The sequence below is a fragment of the Gossypium arboreum genome, chromosome 13 (genome assembly GCF_025698485.1).
Source record: "Gossypium arboreum isolate Shixiya-1 chromosome 13, ASM2569848v2, whole genome shotgun sequence".
NCBI classification, from domain to species: domain Eukaryota; kingdom Viridiplantae; phylum Streptophyta; class Magnoliopsida; order Malvales; family Malvaceae; genus Gossypium; species Gossypium arboreum.
The window spans coordinates 46,414,020-46,424,870 of record NC_069082.1 but is presented as its reverse complement, the minus strand read 5'-3'; the positions used below and the strand labels follow the sequence as shown (position 1 = coordinate 46,424,870).

Here is a 10,851-nt window from a genome sequence, read left to right as displayed (position 1 = left end):
AGACCAAGGCAATTGTGCTAGTGGCTACATCCGGGCTAAGACCGAAGGCATTAAATGCGAGTCATTCTATCGGGCTAAGACCGAAGGCATTTGTGCAAATCGTGATATCCGGGTTAAGTCCGTGAGGCCTTGGTGCGGGTTACCATAACGGGCTATGTCCCGAAGGCGATTGATCGAGTGGCGACATCCGGTTAAACTCGAAGGTATGTGATTTGAAAATTATAAGCTTGCTGGAAAATTTCAGCTAATGCACTTGTGAATTTTCCCAATGACAAGGTAAGTGCGGTGTGTGCTTATGGCGCTAGGAGTAAGAGCGTGTGAATATCCGCTCCTATGATGGAACGAGTTATCGGCCTTAATGAAGCCGTTATTTGTGTATGAACATAAGAGTTGGGATGGTGAAGTAAGTATGATTATGTGAATGTGCATTAATGAAATGATGCATTTAACTATGTGAATGTATTGCTGTAATTAGAGTTGATTATATTCCTTGAGACTTACTAAGCATAAAAATGCTTACTCATTGCTTTGGCTCTCGGTTTTCTAGATTTCGCTCGATAGCAATCGGATTCGGGATCGTTGAAGTCGAAGTCATCACACTATCAAGCCCCCATTTTGGTATAAATTCTTGGTTGAACTTGAAATGGCATGTATAGGACTACCCTTGTTGGTTTAAATATGTTATGATGTATATGTGTACGGCCATGCGAAAATGGCTCGTAATAGTGAAGTATCAACTTAAACTATTTGCGGTTTGTATATATATATATGGTGTCATGATGTGACTATGAATTGGAAATGGGAATGTTGGTCACATGATCAGCCATTGGCATGGTTAAAATGATCATATGTGGACCTATGTAAGGCAAGACTAGTTGGTTCATGGAGACTACAAAATAGGTAAGACCTACCTTAAAACAGATGCTGCCAGCTGCAGTAACGTGAATGTGAAAAATCACCAAAATTTGTAGGAATGGTATTAAATAGTGAATCAGCTATGTAAATGAACATTGATGAGTCTATTTTCATATGGAAGAAACGAAATGGTCATAGGAGTTACATGTTAAGAGATATTAAAGCTATTGTGAGACAGGGCCAGAACGGTTTCTGGGTCCCCTGTCGCAACTTTAAAAATTTACTATAAATTATCCAGAAATAATTATGAGACATACCTTATATGTACAGATTCCATTTTGAGTCTAGTTTCATTAGAAACAAACGGCACCAGCATTAAAGCCCTGTACAGAGAGATATTCAAGTTATACCGCGCGAAGGTCAGAGCAGTCGATCGGTGTAACATGGGTGACTTTAACTAATAAACTGTACCAATTGGCCCGACCAAAAATTCTAGAAATAAATCCATGGATGGATATATGAGTCTAAATTCAGGGAAAATTTACGAAACCAGTTTCCAAGTTTTGAAACTCGAGATATGATTTTTAAGGCGACAGTGATGCAGTTTTTCCAGCCTGACTGGAAATGTCCAATGAATGGGCAAAACAAGTGAACTTGGCTTGCTAACCCTCGTGTCCGATTAATTGGCGATGGTCTCGGGTTCGGGTGTTACAATTTTATTGGTATCGAGCCACGGTTTAGTCGATTCTAGGACTACCGTGAGGTGTTTGGGGTCTAGCTATACATGCCATTAAATGATGAATCGATAGTGTGGTGATTTCGACAATTTGACTTTGAGTTTGTTTATAGCAATGGATCCCGATCCCAACCGAGCAATAGCTGATGATGTGGAGAGTGTGGCGCTGCTCCCGCACAAGGGACAGCGCCGGCGGACTCTCAACCTATGGCCACAATCCGAATGATGAGGCTAGGCAAGCCTTTTATAGTGTGATGAGCGAATGGTTTAATCAATACATTCGAACTAACACGGCTGTCCCACAACCTCCATTCCCGACAAATGCAACCCCTGCACCTACAATACCTTGATGAATCGACCAAATAAGGTCAAGTAAGCCCCGATCGATAGGATTCAAAACATGGGGCCACTGAATTTAAAGCTACGGATGATGATGATGCCGAACAAGCTGAATTTTGGTTGGACAACACTATCAAGGTGCTCGATGAGCTATCTTGTACACCGATGAGTGCTTAAAGTGTACCATCTCCTTGCTACGTGATTCCACGTACTATTGGTGGAGTACTCGACTTACGTGGTACCTAGAGAGCAAGTGACTTGGGAATTCTTTCAAACCAAGTTCGAAAAAAAAAAAAAAGTATATCATCGAGATTCATCGACCAAAAGCGAAGGGAATTTCTTGATCTTAAGCAAGGTTCTATGTTGGTTACCGACTATGAACGAAAATTTGTGAGGCTTAGCCGTCTGGCGAGAATGCATTTCGTCCGAAGCTATTATGTGTAAACGCTTCGAGGATGGGCTGAATGATGATATAAGGATGTTCGTTGGCATTCTCGAAATACGAGAGATCGTAGTACTTGTTGAGCGAGCTTGTAAAGTCGAAGAGCTTAGAAAGGAGAAACAAAAGATGATGTGGGAACCGAAGAATTCGAAGAGGTCCTCGGAAAGTCTCTTCAACAGCAATCAAGAGATTTCGAGATGATGTGAACCGGTCTAGAGGCGCTTTGGGCTTTTCTAGACGAGGACGCGATCGACCCCTGTGACCACACGAGTCACTTGATCGCCTGATGGTGGAAATGATCGCCGAGAGAGGCGGAGTGTCAACATTGTGGCAAATGGCATTCGGGAGCTGTTGGTTTCGTGATCGCTCCTGCTATAAGTGTGGATCGGCCGACAACTTTAGGAAGGATTGCCCGAGGATGCTTGAGCAGAATGTGAGTCGAGTGGAAACTCGGGTGCTACCATCGCTCGAGGTAGGCCACCTAGAAATATGGGCAATGTCGTTGGCGGTCGAGAGGATCTAGAGATGCTACCATCGGATCCGAGGCTCGTGCTCTGCGAGGACTTATGCCATACGCCAAGACGCGAGGATCTGCCTCTCCGGATGTCATTACGGTGCTTTCACTCTTTTCAATACTAATGTGATTGCTTTGATTGACCCCGGTTCTACTCAATCTTATATATGTGAAACCTTAGCATCCGAAGAAGACTTTGCCTATTGAGTCTCATCGAGTTTGTAATTCGGTGTCAAACCCTTGGGTCATTACGTGCTTGTCAACAAAGTGTGCAAGAAAAGTCCCCTAGTGTTCCGAGGTTCTTGTTTCCGGCGGACTTGATGCTTTTGCCGTTCGATGAATTGACGTTATTCTTGGTTTGGATGGGTTGACCATGCACGATGCGGTCGTAAATTGCAAAAGCAAGACTATCGATTTGAGGTGTGCGAATAACGAGATAATTCGGGTTAAGTCTACGGACTTAAAGGGTTGCCACCGTAATATCGCAATGTTGGCCCGAAAATATGTAAGAAAAGAGTGCGAAGCGTACCTTGCGTCGTGCTTTCGATGACAAGGAATCGAAAAGAAACCCGAATCTGTGCTCGTGGTTTGTGAATACCGGATGTTTTCCACGAAGAATTGCCGGGTTTACCACTGTTCGGAAATAGAATTTGGCATCGAATTGGTACCGGTACCACTCCAATTTCGATAGCTCGTGATCGTATGGCACCAACGGAATTAAAGGAGTTGGAAGCTCGATTGCAAGAATTGGTGGATAGAGGTTTTGCTCGCTTGAGTTTTTCGCCTTGGGGTGCGCCGGTGTTGTTCGTGAAAAGAAGGATGGAACCATGCGGGTGTGCATTGATTATCGTCGACTTAATAAAGTGACAATAAAGAACAAATATCCGTTGCCACGTATCGATGACTTGTTCGATCAACTAAAGGGATCTTGGTGTTCTCAAAATAGATTTGAGATCGGGCTATTATCAATTGCGAATCCGAGATTGGACGTACCCAAGACCGCCTTGAGCGAGATATGGTCACTATGAGTTCCTAGTGATGCCGTTTGGGCTCACTAATGCCCTACGGTATTTATGGATTTAATGAATCGGATCTTTAGACCATATTTGGATCGATTCGTAGTCGTGTTCATTGATGACATCTTGGTCTATTCAAGAAATGAGACCGAACATCTTTGAACACTGCGGTTAGTCTTTGCAAATTTTACGGGATAAGCAATTATATGCTAAGTTCAACAAGTGTGAGTTACGGTTAAGAGAGGTTAGCTTCTTGGGTTATGTGGTATCAGATCGGGTATTCGAGTCGACTCGAATAAAATTTTAGCCATACTTAATTGGAAGCCTCGAGAAATATTATTGAGGTTCGAGCTTTTTGGGGCTTGGGTTATTACCGACGATTTGTAAAGGCTTCTCAATGATAGCCACGCCGATGACGGTTACTCCAAAAGGATGTTAAGTTCGAATGGACGGAGAAATGCCAAAAAGTTTCGATCAACTGAAAACTTATTTGGTGAAGCCCCAATTCTAGTGCAACCCGAGTCCCGCAAAGAGTTTGTCATCTATAGCGACGCCTCTCTACTTGGGTTAGGTTGCGTATTAATGCAAGAAGGTCGAGTTGTGGCCTATGCGTCGAGGCAATTAAAGCCACATGAGAAAAATTATCCGACTCATGATCTCGAATTGGTCGCCATCGTATTCGCCTTAAAGATTTGGCGACATTACTTATTTGGTGAAAGGTGCCATGTATACTCGGATCACAAAAGTCTCAAATATTTGATGATCCAAAGAGACTTAAATCTGCGACAAAGACGTTGGCTCGTTTGTTAAAGGATTACGAGTGGTCATTGACTATCACCGGGAAAGGCGAATGTGGTTGCGGATGCCTTGAGTCGTAAATCATTATTCGCTTTTACGAGCGATGAGCGTGCACTTGTGCTTTGATCCGATAGTGTGTTAGTAGCTGAATTGAAAGCCAAACCACTATTGATACATCAAATTCGAGAAGCTCGTAAAGTCGACGACGAGTTGGTCGCAAAACGGGTGAGTGTGTTCGAACAAGGATTGAGTTTCAAATCGATGATGACGATTGTTTGAGGTTCAAAAGTCGTCTGTGTGTTCCAAAGAATTGAACTCATTTCGATAATTCGAATGAAGCCCATTGTAGCCGAATGGCAATCCACCCGGGAGTACGAAGATGTACAATGATTTGAAACGTTGGTTTTGGTGGCATGGTATGAAGCGAGACATCTCCGACTTTGTTTGAGATGTTTAATATGTCAACAAGTGAAAGCGGAACATCAGTGCCTTGAGATTACTTGACCAATCACGATACCCGAGTGGAAATGGGATCGAGTCACAATGGACTTTGTATCCGGACTGCCATTGTCAGCAAGTAAGAAGGATGTGGTTTGGGTCGTGGTAGATCGATTGACTAAGTCGGCCCACTTGGTCCCCATACGTACGGATTTTTCAATGGACAAATTAGCTGAATTGTACGTTTCTCAGATTGTGAGATTACACGGGGTGCCTATTTCCATCGTGTCGGATAGAGATCCGAGATTTACCTCGCGATTTTGGAAAAAGTTGCAAGAAGCTTTGGGTACCAAGTTGCATTTCAGCACCGCCTTTCACCCCCAAACCGATGGTCAATCCGAGCGGATAATTCAGATACTTGAGGATATGTTAAGATGTTGCGTCCTCGAGTTTAGTGGTTCATGGGAACGGTATTTGCCGTTGATTGAATTCGCTTACAACAACGACTTTCAATCAAGTATTAAGATGGCACCCTACGAGGCCTTGTATGGTCGTAAATGCCGTACACCATTGTTTTGGACCGAGCTCGGTGAAAGCAAGATTTTCGGTGGATTTGATTAGGGATCTTTGAAGAAAGTGAAAGTAATCCGTGAAAGTCGAAGATAGCCTCCGATCGTCGAGAAGTCGACGCGGACCTAAAGCGTAAGGATATCGAGTATCGTGGGTGATAAAGTGTTTCTCAAGGTATCGCCTTGGAAAAGATACTCGATTCGTACCGTAAGGGCAAGTTGAGCCCGAGGTTCGTTGGGCCATATGAGATATCCGAGCGAGTCGATCCAGTGGCATATCGTTTGATTTTGCCCCCTGAACTCGAAAAGGTTCACGATGTCTTTCACGTTTCGATGCTTCGACGCTATAGATCCGATCCATCGCACGTGATTAGTCCATCGAAATTGAAATTCAAGCTAATATGAGTTATGAGGAAGAACCGATTCAGTATCCTATCACGAGAAGTGAAAGAGTTGTGAAACAAGCGGGTTCCGCTAGTAAAAGTGTTATGGCTCAAGCACGGATAGAAGAAGCTACTTGGGAGACCGAGAACTCTATGAAAAGCGATATCCAAACCTATTTACGGTAAGATTTTCGGGACGAAAATTTCTTAAGTGGGGAGAGTTGTGACAGCCCAAAATTGACCCTAGTCGGAAGGTGGTCTCGGGACCACAAAACCGAGGCATAAAAATAATTAAAATTTATTTTGATGCCTATAATATGTGTGTGCTCATGTATGACATTTTATGATGATTGATTTAGTGTTATAAGGGTGAATTCCACAAGAAAGGACTTAGTAATGAACTTTGAAAGTATGATAGGAAATGTGTGATGACTAATTAAAGCATAATGGACTTGCATGTCAAATTCCCCTTTTATAGGTGGTGGCCGGCCATGACAAGGAGGATGGGCTAAACATGTCATGAAACATGTTTTGTTGGTGCATTAGGGTGAAATAATAAACAAAGGTGTATGGGTGATAAAAGATGAAAAAAATGTGTGTGAGTGTGGTAATCCCCCCCATTGCCGTGAGTTGTAGAGAAGGAAAGAAAAAATTTTGTTCATCCTTTCTTTGAGCCAAAACTAAGGAAGAAGGAGGATTTTGCTTCATGCTTGGTTTGGAAGAGATCTAGAAGGAGATTTGGCTAAGTTTGCATCAAGATTAAGGTATGTATGAGGTTGTGTTAGGAGTTTCATGCATGTTTTGGTTGCTAACTTGATGTGCATGTTAGCCATGGCTCAAATCTTTGTTAAGCCATGGAAATGGTATTTGGCCAAAGTTGTTATGGTGATAAAGCCATTGCATGCTAAGTGTGAAGCTTGATGATGATGCATGCAATGATGGATTGTCTACTCTTGAGTAAGATTTTGAGCTTTCTTTTGTTTTATCATGATTGAAGTTGAAAAGGAGCATGATTGTCATATTCGGCCATGATGCATTCATGAGCATGGTTCATGCTTCTTGCATGTTAGTTAAAATTTGTGTTTTGGATGGCTATGGACACCTTGAAATTCGCCATGCTCATATATGTATATATATGTTTGCACATGATGTTTTGGTTATGAAGGAAGTGATGAATAAGTTTGTTTAAAGAAGAAGATGTTGAAGAATAATTGTGAAATTGTAAGCACATTCGGCCTAGCACACATATGAGTGCTTGATGCTATATTGTAAGTTTTGAGCTACAATATGCAAAGCATTAACTAGTAAAATGCATGCTGTTTTGTGTGGTATTAAGTGCATAATTGGCCTCAACATGGACAAGTATATTCGGCCTTGGGTAGCCTATTGAAGGCCTTAGCTTTTCCTTGATGCTCGAATAAATTGTATTGAATTGCTTGATGTAGTATAAAATGTGCATGACCATTGTGTATTCAAGCTAAAGGGTGGCCATATGACCATTTAAATTCCTTGTCATATTCGCCATAAGCTAGCACAATGAGGTTTTGATAAATTGAATTTGTTTGAATTAGCTCAAGAGCTAAGAGGGCCACAATTGGACAAGGGAAGGAAAAAGTGATCGAATAGCCGTAAAAGCCGTTCGACAACATCCGAGGTAAGTCCTCAAGAAGTGACCTTACTTGAATTATGTGGAATGAAATATGGATGTATTGATTATTGATTTATGTGTGTATGAGTATTGAATGATACCGGGCTAAGTCCCAAGGCGATTATGTTAGTGATTATAATTGTGTTTGAGCCTTAGTAACGAAAATAAATATGTATGTCCAATGATTATTGATGTATGTGTGCATGAGAAATTGATTGATATCCGGGCTAAGCCCGAAGACAATTATGCTGGAAATTATAACCGGGTTAAGACCAAGGCAATTGTGCTAGTGGCTACATCCGGGCTAAGACCGAAGGCATTCGTGCGAGTCATTCTATCCGGCTAAGACCGAAGGCATTTGTGCAAATCGTGATATCCGGGTTAAGTCCGTAGGCCTTGGTGCGGGTTACCATAACCGGGCTATGTCCCAAGGCGATTGATCGAGTAGCGACATCCGGTTAAACTCGAAGGTATGTGATTTGAAAATTATAAGCTTGCTGGAAAATTTCAGCTAATGCACTTGTGAAATTTCCCAATGACAAGGTAAGTGCGGTGTGTGCTGCGCTAGGAGTAAGCGTGTGAATATCCGCTCCTATGATGGAACGAGTTATCGGCCTTAATGAAGCCGTTATTTGTGTATGAACATAAGAGTTGGGATGGTGAAGTAAGTATGATTATGTGAATGTGCATTAATGAAATGATGCATTTAACTATGTGAATGTATTGCTGTAATTAGAGTTGATTATATTCCTTGAGACTTACTAAGCATAAAAATGCTTACTCATTGCTTTGGCTCTCGGTTTTCTAGATTTCGCTCGATAGCAATCGGATTCGGGATCGTTAAAGTCAAGTCATCCACACTATCAAGCCCCCATTTTGGTATAAATTCTTGGTTGAACTTGAAATGGCATGTATAGGACTACCCTTGTTGGTTTAAATATGTTATGATGTATATGTGTACGGCCATGCGAAAATGGCTCGTAATAGTGAAGTATCAACTTAAACTATTTGCGGTTTGTATATATATATATGGTGTCATGATGTGACTATGAATTGGAAATGGGAATGTTGGTCACATGATCAGCCATTGGCATGGTTAAAATGATCATATGTGGACCTATGTAAGGCAAGACTAGTTGGTTCATGGAGACTACAAAATAGGTAAGACCTACCTTAAAAACAGATGCTGCCAGCTGCAGTAACGTGAATGTGAAAAATCACCAAAATTTGTAGGAATGGTATTAAATAGTGAATCAGCTATGTAAATGAATATTGATGAGTCTATTTTCATATGGAAGAAACGAAATGGTCATTGGAGTTACATGTTAAGAGATATTAAAGCTATTGTGAGACAGGGCTAGAACGGTTTCTGGGTCCCCTGTCGCAACTTTAAAAATTTACTATAAATTATCCAGAAATAATTAGGAGACAAACCTTATATGTACAGATTCAATTTTGAGTCTAGTTTCATTAGAAACAAACGGAACCAGCATTAAAGCCCTGTACAGAGAGATATTCAAGTTATACCGCGCGAAGGTCAGAGCAGTCGATCGATGTAACATGGGTGACTTTAACTAATAAACTGTACCAATTGGCCTGACCAAAAATTCTAGAAATAAATTCATGGATGGATATATGAGTCTAAATTTAGGGAAAATTTACGAAACCAGTTTCCAAGTTTTGAAACTCGAGATATGATTTTTAAGGCGACAGTGACGCAGTTTTTCCAGCCTGACTGGAAATGTCCAATGAATGGGCAAAACAAGTGAACTTGGCTTGCTAACCCCTCGTGTCCGACACCGGCGATGGTCTCGGGTTCGGGGTGTTACATTCGAACTTTCTAGTTTTGGAATAGAAATATTTACGGAATCCCCATGAATAGGATCAAACCTTATTCCATGGTATTTACATGAGATTCCTCTTTCTTATTCTTAAGCAAGTCCCCGAGAGGGCTTAGTTGATCCATGATTTATGTTTCAGCTTTCGTTTCCTTTTCGTTTGTTTCGAGAAATATATCAATCAATTCTGATTCTTTCTTTTTCTATTGATTCTTTTCCGATCGAGATGTATGGATCCATGAATCTATGTGTCTATATCGATCCTATTCATAGATTAACGAAAATGTGCGAAATCTCTATTTGCCTCTGCCATTCTATGAGTCTCTTCCTTTTTGCGTATGGCATCGCCACTCCCTTTGGCAGCATCCACTAATTCGGAACTTAATTTGAAAGCCATATTTCGACCCGGACATTTTCGGGATGCCCCTAATAACCAACGAATGGCAAGTGCTTTTCCTTGTGTGGATCCTATTTCAATGGGAACTTGATGAGTCGATCCGCCTACACGTCTTACTTTTACTGCTATATCGGGAGTTACTCCACGTATTGCTTAACGTAAAATAGATAGTGGATTTGTTTCTGTCTTTTTTTGAATCTTTTTCAAGGCTCGATAGATAATTTGATAAGCCAATGATTTTTTTCCGTGTTTTAGAATACGGTTAACCAACATGTTAACTAATCGATTACGATAAATTAGATCAGATTTTGCAGTTTTTTCTTCTGCAGTACCTCGATGTGACATGAGCGTGAAAGGGGTTCAAGAATCCATTTTCTTTTTATAAGGGCTAAAATCATTTATTTTGGCTTTTTGACCCCATATTGTAAGGTGGATCTCGAAAGATATGAAAGATCTCCCTCCAAGCCGTACATACAACTTTCATCGAATACGGTTTTCCATAGAATTCCATATGTATCTATGAGATCGAGTATGAAATTCATTTACTCACTTTAAATTGAGTATCCGTTTCCTCCCTTTCTGCTAGGATTGGAAATCTGTATTTTACATATCCATAGATTGAGTCCTTGGGTTTAGAAATAGTGTAAAAAGAAGTGCTTGAATCATTGCTATTTGACCCGGACACATTCTAAAAGAGTCGAGGCATTTGAATTGTTTGTTGACACGGACAAAGTCGGGAAAACCTTTGAAATTATTTAAATATTGGACCTTGGACATATAATAGTTCGAATCGAATCTCTTTAGAAAGAAGATCTTTTGTCTCATGGTAGCTGTTCCGGTCCCTTACGAAACTTTCGTTATTGGGTTAGCCATACACT

The 10,851-nt window shown here is 41.1% G+C and overlaps 1 pseudogene; it reads right to left on the bottom strand.

The window, feature by feature from the left end:
* Window positions 1–9,574: 9,574 nt before the first annotated feature.
* Window positions 9,575–10,318, bottom strand: LOC128286486 (30S ribosomal protein S7, chloroplastic-like; annotated as a pseudogene).
* Between the last annotated feature and the right edge of the window lie 533 nt (window positions 10,319–10,851).